This window comes from Falco biarmicus, chromosome 4, assembly GCF_023638135.1.
Source record: "Falco biarmicus isolate bFalBia1 chromosome 4, bFalBia1.pri, whole genome shotgun sequence".
In the NCBI taxonomy this organism is placed as follows: Eukaryota; Metazoa; Chordata; class Aves; order Falconiformes; family Falconidae; genus Falco; species Falco biarmicus.
The window spans coordinates 35,456,073-35,478,748 of NC_079291.1; the positions used below are offsets into that span (position 1 = coordinate 35,456,073).

Genomic DNA, 22,676 nt, shown 5'->3' on the forward strand with positions numbered 1-22,676 from the left:
GCTGCAATGCAATCACATCCTGGACCCCTGTCTGTATGCAGGCAGCTGCAGAGTGGCACATCAGTTAGGTGCCACAGTAGGAAACGAAGATCTTAAAGACTTTTCCAACCTAAATGATTCTACGATTCTATGGGAGAGCAGGTGAGGGTTCTCTCAGTAGCTGCCTTGCAGCCGCCTTGCAAACAGCTCAAGGATGCTGGAGCACTGCACAGCTCCACCTGCAGCCTTTGATGCCTCTAGGCTTCCCGTTAACGAACAGGAGAGCCAGATACCTGCTGCATGACTGAATGCAGGCCTTGGCTTTGGGAGATGGCTGTAGCCTAAATGTGGATGACATCTTCTAGTCAGATAAGCTGCACATCAGTTGTACCCATCCATTGTGAAATATCATGTAAATGCACATTGTGAGAGATTCACTTTTAGCCACTTCAGTTCTCGCAGCCTGCTCCTGCACAGTCGTAGCTAACGGCAAGGTAGAGGTTTTACTTCAGCCTTGGGACCATGTATTTCATAGTGCAGCCATGATGTGCCACCCGTTTATATCTCAGCAACCCTTCCCATTTCTGTGTCAGTGGCTAGTGTTGCCTCTTCTTCCTTGGGTTGCACCTGCTGTGCAGTGTTTTCTATAATACATTCTTTTACATAATTGCCTGTCAGCTGCCTGCAGTCCCTGTGTGCTTTCTGGGTCTCATGACTTCCCAACAGTGCAGCTGGCAGGTCTGGCACATATTGTTAATGCCTCTCCAAAAGCATCCAGGAGTAGTAATTTTTTAGCAGATGTTAGTGTTTGGAAATCAACTGTCAGGCTTTGCAGTACAGTTTTAAAGCCCTACTCACCACCAGCAGCTTTTATTAATATCCTATTAATACAACTATACCAAGGCAAAATGATGATAACATGGAATTATTTGAAATTATTGTAAACAACTTAGTAGTAAAAAGTTTACAAAGGTGCTGTAATTGTCCCCCCATCTATTACAGATTCAAGAAATCCTGTTCTAGGGTTACAGGAAAAAAACCCCAAACAAATCATATAAAGAACTAGAAAGGTGCTAGTGATTTTACACTATAACTACATTATTATGATGAAGGAGTTTTGTGTTTGTAACCACTAATTAGAGTAGATGGATTTATAATGGCATGCTGCTTTTCCCCCCACCCCTTAAAAAAACTACTTGTGGTATTACTATAAAGGAGAGGAGATATAGAGTTAATAGAAAAGGAAGTATCTGTCAAAAACGCCAAACTGTGCAAGAGCAACCATTACCTATGTGTCACACTCCACACTAGGAAGATGAATCTATCCCCACATCAGTATGGGTTTCTCACCATGGCTATGATAAAAATAAAAATATTTCTGTGTATGTGTCTAGACAAAATACATACAACTCTCTCCAGTAAATATATCTTCTGGGGCATGGCCAGATACTCTGCTTTCCACTGGTTCACCCTATATATGTACCTTTTTTTATTACTATCCTAATGAAAGACAGCTAATGTTCTACTTTTTTAAAAAGACTTTATTATAGTATTTCCCCTGTTTACCTGAAGAATGTTTCTCTATGTATAAACAGGAAACTTAATTTCAATTAATTTCAATGCACGATGTAATAGTTTTATTCTGTTATAGTATATCTTTTGATTTTTATGGGTTTCCTTCATATTTGGGAAGTATCTGATCCTTGTCCCAAAACCTCTGACATACAGGTAGGCCGTGAAAGAGACTGTTGAAAAAGTTTCAGTGAGCTCCATGGGACATGTCAGCATGCAACACCGCAGTGACAAGCCCAGGGGCCATGTCTGTGTACAGGAGCCAATGCTGATTACGCTGAAGTCACTGCCAAAAAAAATAAATCCCCCTTGCTCAGAGTGCATATAACATGCATCGTGAAAAGCTTCACATGAAACAGGCATACAGCATCACCATCTAGGTGTCATGTTGAAGGAGAAACTATTGCATTACATACCCCTGCCGTGCCTCAGCATTTATTTCAGATGACCACCTTCCTTCAAAATAAGCTGAATTATGTACTAAGTGACTCTTGAGCTGTGGGACCAGTCTGGCATGGCCATTCACACAGCAAGAGGGAGGACTGCATTTGGAAACCATAAATGGATCATCAGGCTTATGCCACTGGTGTCAGTCCTGTGTTCTATACATTTTCATAATCGTGATCTTCAGATATGTCAGGATCAATCAGTCAATGGGATGTGCTTGGATGTTCAGTCTCCAGACGAAGTTGCTGGGATCTTTCAGAAGAGTAAGTTGCTCCTCGCTAGCCCCTGAAAAGCCAGAATCTCATCCAGTTGATGATCCTGCTCTCCATCATCCAATTGGATGATTTATTGGATCATTACTCATGATTATGAATAATTCTTTAGTCCATGAACCTGTCCTTTTAATTCGTATGGGAGAAATTGTTTCACTACACATTGTATCATTAACCATCACACTTTCCAGGAAGATACGAGGGGTGGATGAGAAGGCAGGGGTATATTCCAGGGTAGGGCATATACATGGTGTAACAGAGTGATTACAACAGACACCATTCATTTTTCTCTCTGTCCTGTCCCCCCCCACATTTTTGTTTAAGCACTAAGTTTTATGTCTGATTTAGGAGATAAGAAAAACAGCCCTAAATGATGTATTACAAAAATGCTACTTCTGTTTCCTTGCTCACCTCTGTATTTTGAATTTGTTCAAATCTTGATGTTTTGATGTGTTTGATACGCTGCTAGTAAAATACAATTACTCAACTACTCTTGATCCTCCTATTTTTATTCAGGCTTCTCAATTCATGTAAGAACTTTCATTAAGACTATTAACATTGATTGACGCTTGATCTTCCATTAGTACAAAGGCGTTTCCTACATAGAAAAGAAAAATAAAATGCCTCATAAAAGTGTGAGAATTATAATAAAGCTTTATAACATAAATAGACTTAATTACTGCTATACAGTGGCATATTGCCACTAGGTGGCAGGGCAACAATTCACTCCATCAGGGCAACAGGTTAGCGGACTTCATTCCTATTCACGTCCTCTTAAGGATTTAGTGGTGATGTTGTCCACTGTCTTATATTTATCAGTTAAAGGCTGTAAAACTGTAGTGGAATTGATCCTCTTTTTGACAAGGTCACTTTTTTTGAAAACTCTGTATACTGGTGCACCTAGCTCTGCCACTCTTGCAACCATAGTGAGGGAGTTTAGAAGAGAAATTAGAGGCAAAGTATAAAGGCAAGGGGAGAGCAGCAGATATTGTGTACTTGGACGTCAGTAGTCTTTAACACTGTCACTTATAAGTTCCTCATACAGAACCTGATGAAGTATGGCCTGGATGGGCAGCCAGCGAGGTACACTGACATCTGGCTGAACAGCTGGGCCCAGAGTGTGGTGATCTGGGGCACAAAGTCCAGTTGGACACCAGGAACTAGCAGTGTACCTCAGGGGTCAATGCTGCTCGAATCTTGTTCAACATCTTCATTAATGATCTGGATGATGGGGCAGAATGTAACCTTAGCAAGTTTGCAGATGACAAATCTGGGAGCTGGGAGCAGTGGCTGATGTACCAGAGGGCAGTGCTGCCATCCAGAGGGACCTTGACAGGAGTCGGTGGACAGGAACCTTCTGAAGTTCAATAAGGGAGAGTGCAAAGTCCTGAGCGTGGGGAGGAACAACTCCATGCGTCAGTGTAGGCTGGCGGGCACCCAGCTGGGAAGCAGCTCTGCAGAAGGGGATCTGGGGTCCTGGTGGATGCAAAGTTGAACATGAGCCAGCAGTGTGCCCTTGCAGCAAGGAAGCCTGATGGTATCCTGGGCTGTGTTAGGAGGAGTGTTGCCAGCAGGTCGAGGAAGGTGATTATTCCCTTCTACTCAGCACTGGTGAAGCCACACCTGGAGCACTGTGTCCAGTTCTAGGCTCCCCAGTAGAAAAGAGACCTGCACATACTGGAGAGAATCCCGGAAAGACTTCATGCTGCTTGTCACCACCCTCTGGGCCCAGCCATTCAGCCAGTTTTCAGCCCACCTCACTGTCTGCTTATCCAGTTCATATATCAACAGCTTGTCTGTAAGGATCTTATGGGAGACAGTACCAAAGGCCTTACTGAAGTGCAGGTAAACAATAGCTACTGCTCTCCCCTCAACCACCAGGCCAGTCATTTCATCATAGAAGTTCATCAGTTTGGTCAGGCATGGCTTCCCCTTAGTGAACCAATGCTGACTGCTCCTGGTGACTTTTTTGTTCGTGTGCCTGGAAATGGTTTCCAGGATGAGCTGCTCCATCACTTTCCCAGGGGTCAAAGTGGGGCTGACTGGCCTGTAAATCCCTGGGTCCTCCTTTTTGTCTTTCTGGAAGACAGGAATGGCATTTGCTTTCCTCTAGTCTTCAGTCACTTCTCCCAGTTACCATGATCAATCAAAGATTGTTGAGAGTGGCCTCGCAATGACACCTGCCAGCTCCTTCAGCACTTGTAGGTGCATCCCATCAGGGCCTATGGACTTATGGATGTTCAGTTTGCTTAACTATTCCCTGACCTGATCCTCTTCCACCAAAGGCACATCCTCCTTGCTCTAGCCTTCCTCCTGGTCTCTGGCACCTGGGGTTTCTCAAGGCTGGTCTGGCTAGTAAAGATGGAAGCAAAGAAGACATTCAGTACTTCAGCCTTTTCCATGTCCTGTGTAACCAGGTCCCCTGTATCATTGATCAATGGGCCCACATTTTCCCTTGTCCTCCTTTTGTCACCTAGGTACTTATGCAAGCCCTTCTTGTTGCCTTTGGCATCCCTGGCCAGATGCAATTCCATTTGGGTGTTAGCTTTCCCAGCTTCATCCCTATATGCTTGGACAGTGTTTCTGTATTCCTCCCAGGTTACCCATCCTTGCTTCCACCTTCTGCACACTTCCTTTCTGTGTCTGCGTTTGGCCAGGAGCTCCTTGTTTATCTACATGGCCCTACTGGCACTTTTGCCTGACTTCCTATTCATTGGGATGGAACTCTCCTGAGCTTATAGGAGGTAATCATTGAATCTTAACCAGCTTTCTTAGCTTACCACCACCACCACTACCACCTTTCTTCCAGGGCCTTATCTCACAAGCAGATCTTTGAAGAGGCCAAAGTCTGCTCTCCTGAAGCACAGGATTGTGAGCTTGCTTTTCACCAGCCTCCCTGCCCTCGGGACCCTGAACTCTACCATCTCATGGTCACTGCAGCAAAGGCTTCCTTTGATCTTCACATCCCAAACACGCCCCTCCTTGTTGGTGAGTACGAGGTCCAGCAGAGCACCTCTCCTCCTTGGCTCCTCTATCACCTGGAGGAGGGATTTATCACCAATGCACTCCAGGAACCTCCTGGCTTGCTTATGTCCTACTGTGTTGTTATCATTATTATTTTGCAGCTATTACAACCTAAATTTGTTGTATATTGTGCAGTGTATCGAACCTATTATTAAATGTATTTTACTCTGTTGACATCAGCTGACTTCTGTGGGTTTGGCAGTCCTTTGTGCAAGATCCACAGAATTACCTTTTGCCAAGTCACCTGAGGATCACCTCTTTGTGCATGGGGTCTAGACCCTTTCTAATATATTTTTAATATTATGTGTGCTGTAGCTAAGAGTCCTGTTTCATTTTAAGTCATCACTGCCACCATCAGAAGCATGAGCTGGCCTGCAACTAATAAGGAAAACAGTGGAAAAATTATCAGGAAAAAGAAAGATTCTAGAATTTGCAATATAGTCACCTCCAAAGTAATCCCAGACTTTCCACACCCTGTACGGATGACTGTTGGTCATATATAATAATGCTATGATAGGTTTGGTTTTACCTGGTGATGCAGTGCAGGAATGTAAAAAACAAAAAAAAGGGACTGTTAAAGCAGCCTGAAGACTTTTCTTGAAATTTTGTTATTTCTGCTCAGAAATCTGCAATTATGTTTCAAAGAAACTTTAAAAAAGTGATTCTGTAGTGTACACTAAAAAACACTCAAATGACCAACTACAAACATTGAAAACAAATATAAATGAAAACTAAACAGGAGTCTTAAGTATGACTGAAAGCAATCAGGCAAAATAAAGAATCAGCGTTACAAGAAAAAAACATTTCAGGATGCCAGCAGGCAGACAGTTCCACACAGGCATATCTAACCTAGGCTGGGTTAACTGTCATGACATCCTGCACTGCCACAGAAATTGCTGGAGTGGGATGTCTTGAAGAACATAGCCACAGTTCATCCATTGTAATAATGTGTACTGTTAATTTCAAAACCTTTTCATGTCTAGACAAAATAACACTGTTTTTACAAAACTTCACTTCTTCTTCATTTATTAGAATACAAATAACTTAGGGAGTTTGCTCAGTTCCAGGTTTTGTCTCTGATTATTTACCCAGAATGGCTACAACATACATTTCTTCTAACAGTTACAGAAATAATGCATGCACACTGTATACTGAGATTTTCCACATTTCAAGAGAAAACTCCAGTTAATAGCACTTAGCAGAAACTTACTTTTTCTGAGCCAGGAAGAACAAGCCTTTATGTTCTGCAGCAGCTTCCCTAGCAGATATTTTCACTATGCCAAAGACTGGGGATACAGTGCTGTCTGGGTGCTCAGTGTTAAGTGTGGAAGACAACTTTCTGAAAGAAGGATTAGTCATCCATGTTTTGATGTTTTGAGCTGCACTCCCTGAAACTTGGGCACATAACAGGTATTTGTCAGCTCCTTCCATTTTTGCACAAGGAGCATACACGGAGTTTTAGTGGCAAAACTATGCCCCACTAATTTCATAGCTGGTATTGATCTAAACAAAGGCACAGACTTCCAGTTAGTGTAAACTGGCACAGCTTTGAAAATTCTAGATGGAAAACTTGAATGTATTTCAGAAGAATAATCTTGACTTCTTATGGAAGTTTTCATTTTCAGCTCTGCAGTATTGTCCCCCAAGATATTACAGAATTTGTACGTGTTAAAAGAGGAAACAGGTATAGCTTGACCAAAGGTCTAGATTAGATCTGATGACTTGTTTTGAATCCTAAATAACTAATCTATTTCTGTACAGTTATATCATGTTTTCCCTTACCATCTCTGCTCAGAGCCAAAACACAAATCAGGCTGCATGTGGATACTTGGTCACATGTAGGCATACCAAGCTCTCAGACGAACGCAGATGAATCAGGAACGACGTCTTTCCAAGGCGGGGAAAGATTTACACGTTCTGAAAACACTGACACTTTGGAAATGAGAAAAACAAAGCATCTTCAAGGAATTCAGACCTAAGGAGGGGGAGAGGTCCATGGACTAACAAATAATATTTATAATTTTATTGAGTTCAGTTGCAAGTTGATATTTAAATACTGTCACCCAGAATAAAAAAGGAATGCCATGCCATTGTATTGCTGCCTAGTTTTCATAAATAGGCTATTTCTAAAGAACTGACACGTATAACTGCCATGCTTCTGACAGAAACAGATTTGTCTGAGCTATGTTTACACCTCTTTCATGCCTTGCTTAAACCAAATAAATTCCATTTACGTAAGCTAGTAGCTTTGTTTTTATGTCATGCAGCAGATGTAATTCAGGCTCTAATCAATTCTAGACTTAGTTCAAATGCTCACAGCCTATTTGCTTGGAAATTAGATTACAGTAATATACTACCTTGTTCATTGTCCTACCCACATTATATCTTTAGTGCAGAATTGCACTGAAGGTCCTTGCAGAACTAGGGTCAGTTCTCACCAATATTCTGTCAAGCAAAAGAAGTTATGTGAGTTTATATTTATGGAAAATTGATATCCTCAAAAATCTTATTGTTCCCAGAATGGGCAATGGTACATCTTTACCTATTTGCAGAACAGAACCTGAACTGGAGAAACCCTACTGTTACATCAAAGCTTGCTCACAACCCATAGTAGCTCAAACTGTATAGATTTGGTTTTGATGTTATTCTTCTAGGTTCTGCCTGTTATGCTACATGATGATTCATATCATGGAGTATACAATTTTGTTTTGTAAAAATTATCAGAAATGTAATCTTTGCCCAGGTAGTTCAACTCTGACATCATTTATGAAGATAAGTCACTTCTAGCTAGTTATCTTCCTTTCCCTCCACAACAACATTTAATCACAAACGTTCCTAGATCAGAAGGTTAGAGTTTGCTTCCCTGTCCATCAAAAGAATATGAAACACCAGAAAAACCACCCACAAGCAACGCAGAGGTTTTTTGGGCTGATTTACTGGGCTTGATGGTTTGGAGTTGACTGGTCTTGGGTTTTCGTAGAGGTGAAGTATAGTGAAACATTACTAAGTACTCAATAAAATAGACAATGTTTGAAAAAAAGGACTAAAACATTTTCAGAGTGGAATGTGTACCTTTCTGTGAAGTCATGATCATGCAAGCTGGTAGCCATGATATGAAATACTAGTGCTTCTTGGAAACATGAGGCTGGTAAATTAGCCCTCTCTTTGTGTTACTAGACAGACAGACAGGTTGCATACAGAGACTTTTCTTTTGCTTCCAAAGCAGAACTTCTTTTTTCCATTTTGCTGACTGGTGACAGCAAATTTTCCCTGCAAGTCAAAGTTCAGAAAAGGTCTGGAATTTCTGGAGAGTGAATGAATGTAAGTGGCAGCACTGTTTCACCCTAGAGATTACGTTACTGCTCACCCCCAGTGGCATCTATACAGGCAACATGTCACATAGATACTTTCTGTTCTAAAGCTACAGACAGGGGAGACTGTAAATATTCTTCACCATGAGAAAATCAAGTATTCGTTGTGGAATGAAGTGAAACAAACTTTATAAAAAAGCATTTTAAAGTAAGTTTCCCTGATGTTCTAGAGATATTTTTGTAAGTAGAGAGGGATATGAACAAAAGTAAAATTCACTCTTTCACCTTTTTTTTTTAAAGCTGCATCTTTTCTAGCAATAGAAACAAAATCAGAACAAATGAAATGTTTTCAAAGTTCTAGAAAGTTCTGAATTTAGGATTCATAGTATTCAAAAAGACCTTGGTCACTGGATCTGAATTTTTCACTTTACAAAAATGATTGTACCAAGAGAACATTGAGGTCATTGATAGTGAAGGACAACAAAGAAAAGAAAAAGATGGAATAAGGTAGAAGTATAATGGAAGTTAAAAAAAAATACGTAAGGAAGAACACATTAAGGAATCTAATTCCACTTCTTCCTTCCACTCAGTTATTTCCTCTTTGCCATCACTTCCTTTTTTTTTTTTTTTTTTTTTTTTTCCCTCAGGCATTCTTCCTTCTATGTCTGCAAAATTTAAATGGAAATGGAGCCCACAGGTAGACTCCTTTCATCACCCTGTTTGCTACCAGAAACTAAGGCACAAGTTAATGTGCAGTTCATATATTGTCAGTATGGGTTTAACAGAGAACTTGTTTCATAGATGTGTTATTTTCTAAGACAATTCCACCACTTTCAAAGTGGTTAGAAGCTTCTTTGTAATAATATTTATACAAGTGTCTCTGTAATAATGAACCGGATGATCATTATGAAAAGAAAAAGATGGGCAGTATGCACTCAAGCAATCAGTGAAAGTAAATAGAATAAGCAGACAACATCTCCAACAGATATATTGTAGTAGCAAGCTCTGGAAGAGATGATGGAGCTGACTAATTCACTGCTAAGAACCAAAGTTCTTTACTTTGTCCTTTAACATTAGGAAACAAACTATATTTAATCCTCTCAGCAACATGAGTAGTAAAATGGCTTTTATGTCAGTCAGTCCTTGACATGGAAGTTCTCTCCCTCCCTTCCACCTTGGAAATGCAAGTTGTGATTCAATGAAAGACTTGACTCAAAAAGCTAGGCAACACTGTGGGACCACACAACAGGTATCAGTGCTAATGTTGGGCCTGGAAGCATTATGAGATGCTCCTCAGAACAGAACTTGCTGCACTTCATCAATTAAATGCAGATCATGTGCTGCTGGCTCTGGAAAGTTGTAATAACAGACCACAGACATGGAGAGAGAAGTGTGTTTTGGAGGAAGATGCAATGACTTCAAGTGTGCAAATGATGTACTTTGCAATTATCTTGCCAGCCTCCACCATTTGGCATGACTTCCAGGGCTATTGGATCAGAGTTCTTTCACAGAAGGTTACCCTCCCAGAAGACTCTTTAATATCATCAGAGCCTTGCCAAAACAGCCCACTCCATGGACTGATTTTTCAGGACTATAAAATACCATTAATACAGTCAGTTTGATACAGGCCTATGGCAAAAATCAGTTTCAAATATTTTTTTTAGCAATGTCACCCTCAAAAGTCTCAATATATTAAAAATTTTTGACAGTTTCTGAATTCAAAAAAGTTGGAGAAATGGAACCAAAGTGTTCCATGTTGCTTCATACTCAAGCCATCATAAAGAAGATGCCACCTCACTGGTAATTTTACGAAGGTAGGAATTAGAGAGAGAAGCCCTTTGGCTTCCATAATGGCTGCCATTCATAATCCCATTCCAAATCCAAACCACTGCCTTCAACATACTTTGTGACTGAAGTTTTCACTGAAATCAATCCTAAACCACTGTCCTGTATGAATACCAACCCTCATCTGAACTCTAACTTATATAGGCAGTAGAAAATCACTCTGGATGTCTTTTATTCCCTAAACATATTTCCGAAATAATCATTAAAGTAAAAATAGCAAAGTGACTAGTGCCCACAAGAAAATATATGACATGAGCAACTAAATGAAAATGTTGTCCGAGTGCACTGCCAACACTAGACCTGTCCGTGTCCATGCACATCACCCAGGAGACGACGGTATCTCAGTTCTTTCAGTTTTCCTTTCAGTCTTCCTTTCCCTAACTGTAACTCTACCCTAATTCTGACACCACTATCTGTCCCAACACAAAGCATGGGATACTGGCTCTGAATACAGTGCTGAACACTGCTGATGGGCAGTGAGAGCTGGGACTGAGGATTTAGTGTCCACCTAAGACCCACCAGCCTTGCACACTCAGTCCAACCCCATCCCAACCTGCAAAGCCCCTGACACAGGGGTTCATACAAATACATGCCTCCAGTGCCTTCCAAGCCCAGCCCGTGCTTCAGCCATGCCTGCTGTTCTCTCTCCACTGCAGAGCAGAGCTCTCCCATCCTTCGACATCCCCTGTGCCAAATAGTAAGCATTTGTGGGTAGTTGACTGAAAAACAACTTCCCTAAAGGATAAGGCACCAGGTCTTCCATTCAGGCATCCTCTCCTCTTCCCCAAATTAGCCCTATTCCCTACCCTACGCAGAGGTGCACAGAGGTGCCAAGCCTCAAGCAAAACTCAAGGTGTGGGCACTGGCCTTTGCAGACACCAACTCTCATAATATCCAGCGACCATTCCTAAGTCAACACAAAGACAGGGGTGAGCTATTGTGTCCTCTCCTCTAATCTTAAAGAGGCAGTCAAGCCATCTTCCAGAGTAAATTTTTGCGACTGCTCAGACTCCTTTTTCTTCTGAAAAACCTTCAGCTTCTGAACCTTCTGATCATTTTGGATACTATTCTACAATGAGAGACACCTTCACTGGCTTGGATCTTCAGACTGGATGTCTGCAGGCAGCAGCAAATGGTAGCTTTGTGTTGCTCTCCAGATGCTGATTAACAGGGCACAAAGGTCACAGTCTTGATTTAGGAGCCAATACCAAAGACCAGAGTGGGTTGTGGAAAGCTTTCAGAGAATTTCGTTTAGCTTAGTGCTAGAGACTGTGTTGCTATAGGACACATAATTTACACAATTCTTTGAAGGGCCAGGGACTTTTGCCCCTGTTTCATTAAGTCTTACTGTCTGGATTGAGGTGGCCTGCATCTGATTCCCTGCTGAGTACCCCATTTCAGAATCTGAAGTAATGCAGGCAACAGTTACACCTGTAAAATGTGTAGGGAGTTTTCTAAACTTCCATACATCACTGAGTCATGGAAAAAAATATTGTTCATGCTGATAGCAAAAGCATCTATCCAAAGTCTGAGGGAGTAACGAAAGTAAAGATGTTTTGACTTGAAGAATGCAGAAGGCTTGTGTGCCTTGCTAGGAATAAATCCATGTCTCATCTTCTGACTAGTCTTGTTTTAAGTATGGTTTTTAAGTCCACTTTCTCTTCCAGTTCCTCTCCCTCCCCAATACTAAAAAAACCAGCAAGACCATCCCTTTTTATCCCTTAGCTATGAGGTACTGAAGCATAATAGCAACAACTAATCAGAAACCTTTATATCATAGTGGTATGAATCCTAAAAAGGCCTTGACAGGACCACCATATGGGATATCCTGGAAGTAGTCTGTACTGTATGGACATGTCTGAGATGGCTTAGTGAAGTTATCTAATATGTCATGCATGTCTAGTCTGGGAGGTTCACAAGAGCTATCTAACAAGACATGCTGGCTATGGCCCCAACAGCTGACTGAAAATAAGAAGGAGGCTCATTTCACTGAGATCCTGCATAAACCAACATTCAATGTGTTATAGATTTCCATGCAGAGCTCCATCCTACCTTTCTAGTATTTTCTTACTACTTAGGACAGGACATCCGGGGAAGGAACAGGTAACACTGCTGTGTCATTCAGCAGCTCCAGGGTTCGGTGTCCCCCGCTTCCCTCCTGATCTCAAGAGTGCACTCAGATGTTGGTGCTTACAGTGGGGAATCACCAGTTCTTCCTCCTCTCCTGCCCCCTGGCTCCTGGCGCCAGATCTCCCTGCTGATCTCTCCCAATTCAGACATCCTATGCCTCTTTCCTCTGACAGTCCATGACCAATGACAGGCATGACATCATCACAGCATTTTTAAAACCAAGGTATTGCTTATTTTAGCCAGAAAGAACAAAGCACACACAGAAAAGGACTTCAAAACAAGAATATGAATGTCTGGTTTATTTTTCTTTGCTGTAAAGGTGGCCTAGGTTACTGTCTTCCTCAATTTAGACAGTGATAAGAAAATTATTTTCAACTCATCGAATTACTCTACATGTAATGTGGAAAGCTGAGCAAGAGGAAAATCAGACTCCAAAACACTTTTCTAGAAGATTTAAAAATTATTTAAAATTGTAAAATATGAAGCATAAAGCTGATTTTTTTCCTTTCAGCTGGCATTTTGCCCTCTCCTGTCTTACAGAGGTTTGATCCAGTTCCCACTGAAGACTACAGCTGAAATGACTGGAAACGTTTAACTGAATGCAGTGGACATCAGATTAGGACTTCATTCACAGTCATTCACACACTATCCAATAACTGGAAATAACACATATACAACTTCCCTCTTGCTGAGAAGTTAACACATCATTTCAAGGATGTCCCAGTGATCCCCTCTAATATCTCACATCGCAATATCTATGCATAATACTTAATACTATTTGCAGCTGGCAAGAAGATTTCATACCATCCTGCTGAAAATCGTACACTTTCTCATGTGTGAGCTCATCAGTTGTTATCTGAACTCTGACAAGAACAGAACATTACAGCAAGCTTTTCAGCAATGCAGTAGTTAGTGAGCACACCAAGCCTGTCCTTTCCTGTAAACAACCTCTCCTTAACTTATTTTCAGACACACAGCTGACAGATCTCCAAATACTTGAAAAAGCATCTGAAAGTCTGGGTTAACACTGCTGGTGACAGCTCAGTTTCCCAGTCATAACATGGAATAAATCTGTCTTGCAAGCATAAAACCTTTCTCTTAGGTAAAATCAAGGCTATGTAGCAAATACATGCAGTAGTTGGGATCAGACAGTTCATACACTTGTACTAGAACTTGGAAAGACTTCATTTTGACCATGCTGTAAACAGTGTATCAGACATAAAATTAATTAAATAAAACTTTTAAAATTACTAACTTTCCTAATGAAAAAAATTGGAAGAATAAGGGAATCACATATTTCAAACACTGGTCATGTTGCTCAGTGTACTCCTAAAAAACATGTTTATCAAAATTCTAGGACTAGGACAGCACAGAACCATACAGGGTCCCTTTCCAAGGGGAGTTGTGGAAAAAAGAATTAACTGGTGTGATTATGGGGCAATTGTTAGAGGCTATTTACACCAAGGAAAGCAATGCTTTTCTTGCTCTGACCTGGGCTCCCTTCAGCATTTCCCAGCATCTAGCACAGTCAGGCAACGTCTGTGTCATGGGACATACCCAATGGCATTCTGCTGCATTTTTGGTCTCTTATCAAGATGATGAGTGTCACTTAAAATGCCACCCTCAGAATGCTGTGCACGCTGACACTGTACAACTGTGAGAGATGCTCCTAAGGAGAGTTATAAGGTTGCCTGTATAGCTAATGCATTTGAAATGTTACCTGCTATATACTGATGTACTGCCAGGAACTATGATGCTAAAGCATTAACCATATCCTGCAAGCTGATCAAATCCACTATAAATTTGATAATACTGACAGGAGTTTAGGTTACATTAACACAAACAGCAAGCAGAGCAGCCAGAAAGATACTCAGAAGTAGGGAAGATAGCAAGGCACACAGTCCTTATCACAGCACTGGAAAAAGAATCAGGAGCAGAAGTTTGGATGATCTGCACCTGTGCTTGAAAAGTTGGAATGTGTTTCTTTGCTATAGAGGGGAAAGCTAATGGAAGATGTAGTGAATGGATGGAAATAACCTGAAGTGATTTGTGTTCAGGTGGAGGTGGTGAGTCATGACTCCCTCCAGCAGGAGCATTTAGTCTCCAAGGTATATAAATAACACACTTGGAGAACTGCAAGTTGTAGCCTTGTTTTATTTGGCTGTCGTAACTTTAACTGGGGTTCAATAGATCCAATTTTTCAATTTCAGACCATTAGAGAGAAGAAGAAAAGGAGGTTGTAATTTGTTTGTCTTGACTACCTCGTGATCTTTTCAGCACGTAAAGGTCACCTGCAGCAGATATCAATAATCACACTCTTTACAGTTTCCTTAAAGTTCATCATTTTAGTCAACCACTTCACAGGTTACTAAACCAAACCAAATTACTGCTCAGCAAGAGTGAATTGGTGCCTTTCCTATATAATTTTATGTGTTCCTTCAGGGTCTTCTCTACTCCAAGGCATTCAAGCATTTGGCACAAGATTTGAAACACGAACTGACTGTAAAGGGCTAGAATTATCTGGATGTTTCAAAAGTACAATTTTAGATACATTTCTGCAGGAATGGTTAAACAGGGGGCACACACCCTTTTTATTTGAAAGAAAATTCTGGAAGTCAAAATGCTGTAATTGGTCTCTTTGAGTGACTTGGGGTGGAAATTTATCCTACATTTTCAGCAGTACAGTTAAATTCAGGATGTTGGTCAGACCTAGCACCTAATTTTTCAAAGTGATATGAGTTCACAACTCCAACAGAAGTCCCTCAGAGCTGCAGGATCTCATGGCCTTTATTAAGCAGCCAGAACCGCTCACACAAAACTACAGACTGCTTCTCAAAATACGGTCCACCACTCCTTTGAGTCTTTCTCATGGAAAGGGCAGATACTATATCCATTTACTGTATTTCACAAGAAGAGTCAAAAGTACAATGAAGGTTTGACTAAGATTTTTTAATGGGAAATGTGATAGAAATGTCTTTATTAGTTCACTTCTACAAAATCTTCGGCTTTTCCCAAGGTCTAAGAGGTCATTTTCAGTAAAAATTACATCCCAGCTAGGATTCTTGGCATTGATTTGATTCGACTCTTTAACTTAAATGCTTACAATTTAAAGACTCTGTGTTTCCATATATGAGAGGAGATTAGCATTACATCACTTGATGTGCATGCTGTAAGACAGCCCAAAATACCCATAAAATAAATACAGATATACTTGTTCACTTCAGCATGGCAACACCCGTGCAATATCAGTTTAAGTATCTTACATTATTATCCTGTTCTTGTTGGAACTACATATGCATTTCTGAATTCCAGGTTTCTTCTTTGATAACTTCCTTATCACTGTTTCACAGGCTTCAGCATATTGGGAGCTGCAAATTAAGGAACAGATTTTCAGGCTTCCATATAGCACATCTGGAATGGAAAGCAGAAGGAAAACTGGTGCTCTAGCAGCTACCACTGGGAAAGTACTGCCCTCCCTCTCAGCACTTGCTGAAAGCCAGCAAAGTCTCTTGTGGTAGCTACCAAGTTTTTTCTTGGCTGGAGTATCTTCTGGTGGTTTATAGCAGATTTACTGCTTGATCTGAATACTAAAATTCTGTAACATTTCTCCAGTACTGAAGGAACCAGACAGTAAGCTTACATTTGTTTTCTTATATTTCAACCCTACTTAAATATGTACTAATAATGACTAGCCATGAAATGGAAGACCTGGCAATTCACACTTCAACAGTAGCTGTGTGGGTGTGTAAGAGGAAATTACGTTTCCTATCAGGTATAAATGGAGATCTTTTACATATTTCATTGAATCTATTTTTGTGCAGTGAAAATCTATCTTGTTGATAACGTAACTTTTCCCATCTAAATTTATAATTCAATTGGTCTCACAACAAAGACATTTTTAATCTCTGTTTCACAGACTGTATCCCACTGTTAGTATGTTAAAATACTTTTTTTGAAAGGTAGCTTTGTGAAACCAATGCCTGCAAACATGTTGCTGATTATTTGTACCCAGCTATTATGCCCCAGAGAGTAGGGAATCAAGATTTGTACTAGCACACATTTTGAATATTTTAAACATAGGTAAAACCATGAGTTAAAACACTTCTTTCTTCATTCAGTATTTTTGAATGTTTAAGGGTCTTTTCCCATGTAGAAATTAAATAAAATAGATGTTCATGAATGCCTGCATATAAATATAACCACCACAGTCCATTTAGAATACTGGTGTAATTTCAACAAGTGAAATAAAGAAATATTAAACTAGTGTGAGTTTCTATGCCACTTTAGGTAGACTGACATTTTAGAAAACAAGTGCTACTATAGCTCTGATGATTTTATTCTTCAGTGACTATTAAATGAGCACTACATTGAAAAATTAATTTCAAAATGCCAATGTGGGCAGAGTAATATAAAGAATATTAGAAGAATTACAGTAAAAAGAAAACATGCTAATACTGCATAGTGAAACTCTGTATTTTGCTAGAGTCTAGCATACCACGAGATTAAAACAGTTCCACATTAAGGGAGAACTTCCTTTGTTTAGGCTGTCCTTATTGTTGTAGCAATGTTGCATTGATGATTTACCCATAATTAGCTGCTACCTGTTAGTCATATGACTAAAGATGTTGTTCTTGTTCAGACCCCATGTCAAACAATTAATTGTGCAGTGCAACATCTTTTATCGTACTGGATCTTTATCAGGACTATTTTAATACACAAGCTTCATTTTCACATTTAACTGCAGCTGTTACAGCTTACCATGTGGTTACACATTTCATCACAGTAGAAAACTCCCATAGGCTTACTGTGTCAGTATCTTCTGTGGAGTACCTTATGGAAACTCAGCCTTTACCAGATCAACTTCTCTGTGAGTTCACAGTTCAGTAGTAGCAGTCACAACGTTGCAAACAGGAAACAAACTTCCCTTGGGCAATCCCAAACAGCGGGGGAAGTGGCTTTCCAGTGATACCAGGAAGTCTGCATCTCTTTTGAAAGGGTGGCCAGATTAACACTATAGTGAGTCCTCTTCTAGACGATGCCTCTTGTCTCGGCTTAGTATTTCCTAGGCTAAGTTTCTCATTCAAGTTCCTATGATATCAGGCACTAGAAGAAAATAAATGCTTCCAGATCTGAAGAAAGAAATGCTGTCAGAGAAAAACTGGGGCAACAGAATGCTTTCTAAGATCAGCCTCTGACAAAATAACCTGGAGTAACATGTTAAGGCTATTGCTCTGAGCAGAAACTCAGGGCACGACATCCACCTTATCAAGCGTCCTGCTATACTCAACAGTATCAAGTGCAGCTGATATAAAAGCCAAATATTCTGATATTAGCAAAAACATCTCATCTTCACCCAGAGTGGTCCACATTGAAAAAGAAAAGCAGTACGTGTACCAGTTCAAAGCCCATGACTTGTATAACAGTTACAGGTGAAGCTACAGCTCTTTCTTCTCAGGGTAAGGTGTTTCTTAAGATGTCTAATCTAAAACTTTTCAACTGATCCATCTAATTCCACTAACTCCCTTCCCATATTCCTACAGAATATCTGTTGTCCAGTTCTTCTGAAATACATTTAGGCTTTAGAAGTTGTATTCTTTTAGTAACATTCACTTCTTTCTGACTTCTCCCAAGCTGTCTGCCTTTTCCCAGATGCTCTTCTCCAGGGCAGGGCTGCTCACAGCAAAGGCAGCCACGGCCATGAGTGGCAGCTGCCTTGATGATACCTTTCCTCTTTTTTTTCCCCTCTGCGTTAGCAGCTTTCATAGAAGATGCCACATGCTCTTCCTCAAGAACTGCTACAGTAGCCAGCTGAGGCTGGAGAAGAACTTTTTTTTGTCTAGCTGTGTGCTTCAGATCAGTGCCAGCTCATGCTGAGAGTTCACCTCTACATCCTTTGCAATGGTGTACTTGGCCAAAGATTACTATTTTCCTACATAGTAAGCGGCCTCCTGAATTCAATATGCATCACTAATAATAAAATAAACAATAATAAAATAATAAAATAAAAAATAAAAATTAAACCATAAAAAATAATAATAAAACCAATAATACAAGATAAACATTTTTGAGTGATACTTTATCATCATTTGAGTCCAAGCTTCTTTGCTGAAGGGTACAGCCATACTCCAAAACAGTTTTCTCCCTCACTGCTATGTCTACACTCCCAGTTTGAAACACCCACAGCTAATCTCATGCAAGCCTCTCGCTGTTTTTTGAAAAGCAATTTTGAAACCAGCGATCCATTGTCCTTTTCCCCAATTTTAAAGCAGTTAACACACAGTCTCAGCCATGGATAACCAAGACAGGGAATGAGGAAAAAGGGTGTCTGCTGGTCAGTGCTGCTGGGTTGCCATGCACATCCCGGTGTTTACAGCTCCAAGCTGGCTACTGGCCACCGCTCCGGCAGTAAAACGATCCAGCTACTGTACTCTTGACTTTTGCAGCCTGTGAGCGGGCGGGGGAGATTGCGCATGTGCTGGAGCAGCTGCAGGACCTTTCCCTCACTGAACTGGAGGCAGGGCTGGGCACGCCAGCCTGTTTATGTGCTGTTCCACAACCTTTCACCTACTTTGGCTATTTTGGCCGTGCGGGTAGCCCTTGGCAGCTCGACAGCTCCTGCGGCTGCAGTGTTGGATGATAGAAAGATGAGAACGGGAAGATGTGACCCTTGTTTGTACTGCTATTTCTGTCTTTTTTTTTTCCATGCAAAGGGCTGCATAAATATTTAGAAAACAAATGTGTTAGTATATTAAAGTATCAATCCAATTGCATAAATGCAGACCCATCTACAGGCAGAGGGCAAGTGCTTTGCCCACAATACTGCTGGAAATTTCATGAAGGGTTGCGAATACAGGTCATGCCCTTCAGTCATCAGACTATTCCTTCCACTTTCATTGAAAACTTTCTAGTGCTACTGTTCATTTCCACCCTGACTTACTGCTCCTCCTGGGTCACCATTTACCCTTCCTTACAGAAGTTGAATTAGAAGTTGCCTTTGCCCCTATTAGAAAATGTTAGTCTGGTTTCCCAGGGGAAAAAATGTCAATAATCTTGCCTGTTCACCTGTTTGCCAAACCATTCCTCCTAACCATTTCAAGCAAATTGGAATAGATATCAACTTCCCACAAACTCTGCATGAACTGACAGATGGTTTGGGGAGGAGAGATTCAAATTTTGGTCCACACTGAGGAAAAGGCAGGGGAAACTCAGCCAAGACTCACTTTACCAGAGGGGACCAACTCCACCAGTTGTCACACCTATTCTGGCTGATCAGGAGAGGGCACAGACCCCAGCACAGCATACTGTGTCTCTAGCACTTGTGGTTTAGGAAGAAGAGCCTTAAATTTGTGTCCCCTCAAAGAAAATGGTAGGGCAGAATCAGCCAAGACCCCTTCTATTAGGCATGAGCAACACGGCCAGTTTTCATGTATTCTGACTAGCCAGGAACATGGCTCTGACCTAAGTGCAGCACAGTGTGTCTCTGGCAGTCGGGAGGATATAAGGAACATTGAGGAGGGAGACAGCTGATTGAGATGGATAGCAACTAAGAGACAAGTGGACAGGAATCCAGGCTTCATTTGTTCCACTCCTCTGGACCCAGCTGTTGTGCAAAAAAGCAGAATGTTAACTCAGTTCCATTTTCTCAAGGATAGTCAGAAAAACATTACTGTGACTGAGCAACTGGAAGTGGTGTTACTGCCTTTCAAAATTTGCCCAGGGCAGTTCAGAAGAGGAAAGTTAAAATACTAGAGCAGCAGAAATGAGGCTCCATCTGATGAATACTGCAGTTCAGAATCCGGTACTGTCCTTCACCATCAAAATGCTGTTCTCTGACGCATGCACTTGTAACTGTCAAGTGTACTGGGGCTTTGGGAGGAGGGGGGAAATGGTGGTTCGGAGAGGAAGTAAAGTGAGAACAAACAGTACTGCAGTCAGGATTGTGGAGTTACTTGAAGCGGTTACAGTTTTCACAGCCTGGTCTTCTTCAGGTGCAGCTTGCAGTACCATGAATCCTGACACAGTGTTACTTTTGTGCCGAACACTTAGCTGTCTTATCCAATATACAGAACATCCTTATCAATTATTTCTCAGACATATCACTTATATTTACAGGAACAGAAAGTTATATTGTTCAGAACTACTGTAATATATAACCCATCAATACAAAGAGTGAGAAGCAAATTGCCATTATGGAGATGACACATTTCTTCCAGAAGCTCAGCGGAGTAATAAAACTGTTAATTGTTGCACTGCTGCTGATGTGTAAAATTGTTGTAGAAGTTTGTTCTGATTTGAAAAGCATCCAGGTTTTCAGTTACAGGAGCCTTGTCCTTTAAATAATTGGGGAAGGCAACACACTTCCTGTATTTCCTCCAGCTACAATTGTATTGTTTGTTCAGAGCTGAACTGAATACGTAAGATTTTTGTTCATTTCTTACTGCATAACTACGAGGAAAACTATAAGAAAACAAGTTGCTGTAAAGAAGAGGAATGTAAACAACAGGAATTATTCCTAGTAGACTTTTCCTCTATTCAGAACAAAGTGTGTGATATGACTACTCACAAACACTATTGAAGTTACTTATATTAAGCAGGGTGAGCACACCAACAGATTAAAAGAAAGAGTCTCAACAAGAACAGAAATAGAGACATTATAAACTAGAATAACTGCCTGGTATGGAGGACTTTCTTGACTGATATTTCATTGCAAAGTGCTAATCTTGAGATTCTTGCTTGCCATTGATTAGCGGCTTCAGGAAGAACATGAAAGAAAACAAAAACTGTCCTACACATGCTCCATAATTTAAACATTTTTTTTTCTGTTTAATTATATTTTTACTTCTGTGAGTCATCTGCAACTTGCAGGCAAGCAAAGTGAAAACAATCAAAAGCAAACTCCAACATCTGTTCTCAAATTTTCAACTTCTGGCAAGGACAAGAAAAATCAAAATGGTTATGTTTGTTATTTTATTATTTGTGTATATATATAAAATATATAATAATTATATATTATTATGTCTTCATTTTGCTTCATTTCACATTTCATAGGCCAACATTCAATCACTGTGGTAAAACATAACATATCCAATGGAACAATAAAGGAGTAACTCTCCCAATAAAATAACAAAACAGAAAGTAGAGTGAGAGTAGAACAGCAAGCAGGGGTAACATGTAATGACCAGGAAGACAAAAATGAGATAAAGTACAAAAAAAAAAATCTAATGCTAAACTAAAGCGTTCTCCTCTGCCTATTAAACTAAGTATACCAGTTTCTTGTTAGGAACCTATCTACCTTCCTATGAAAACAAAAGTATACCTATTTGTGTGTGCGTAGAAACATGTGTATCAAAACCAGACTAGAGTGACTATATGTAAATATTAAGTCTATATTTTTTGTATTGTTTTATTGCCACATGCTCCTGCTGTTATTGACGAAGATTTAGGAAATCACTAAGTCCTGTGCCGACATTAGCTCCATTCTTCAACACATTACGCAAAGCCTGCCTGTTGTGATGGGGACCGGGCAGCCTGGGGAACAGCCAGGCAGCACCCGAGATCAAAGTTCCCTCTCCAGGGAGGAGGAAAGGTGCGCAGGCTTTTCCCAGCTCATCCGTGACCCTGGAAGATGAGCCGACTGCGTGCGAGCTGCTCAGCACCTCTTAGGTCAGCTCCAGAGAGGGTAAATAAAGGGTCACACGGCAATTTGGGACCAGTGTGCCACCGAGGCAGCCGTCTTCAGTCGCTATTAATCCAGGTCACAGTGACGACATACATGGCAGGCACCCCGAACCCTGTGGCTCGGACCCGGGCTTGCTCCCTTCGCACCCCGACCCTGGCCTGCCACCAGTCGCAGCGCTGCATGCCCTGCGCTCCCTCAGGGACCGCTTCCCCCGGGTTCATCCCCCAGACACCAGCGCACCCCTCGGGGCGGCCCACACGGCTGCCAGCGCCCACCGCCCGCGGCGGGCCGGGCCGGGAGGGCCGGGCCCGCTCCCCACAGCCGCGGGGGCCCCGCCGCCGCCCACCGAGCAGCCGCGGGAGGGGGGCGGGAGCGCGGCGCCCTCGGATCTTGGCAAGGCCGCCCCGCCGCTGACAT

At 41.2% G+C, this 22,676-nt stretch overlaps 1 long non-coding RNA gene across 2 annotated transcripts; it reads right to left on the reverse strand.

Annotated features, from left to right (window-relative positions):
• Positions 1-888: 888 nt before the first annotated feature.
• LOC130148286 (uncharacterized) lies at positions 889-18,544 on the reverse strand. Of its 2 annotated transcripts, XR_008821506.1 has the most exons (3): positions 15,844-18,544; positions 2,682-2,868; positions 889-2,283 (listed from the first exon to the last, which is right to left on the reverse strand). It is a non-coding gene; the product is annotated as an uncharacterized LOC130148286 (long non-coding RNA). The 2 variants fall into 2 exon arrangements; XR_008821507.1 differs by having other exon boundaries at positions 889-2,868.
• Positions 18,545-22,676: the final 4,132 nt, after the last annotated feature.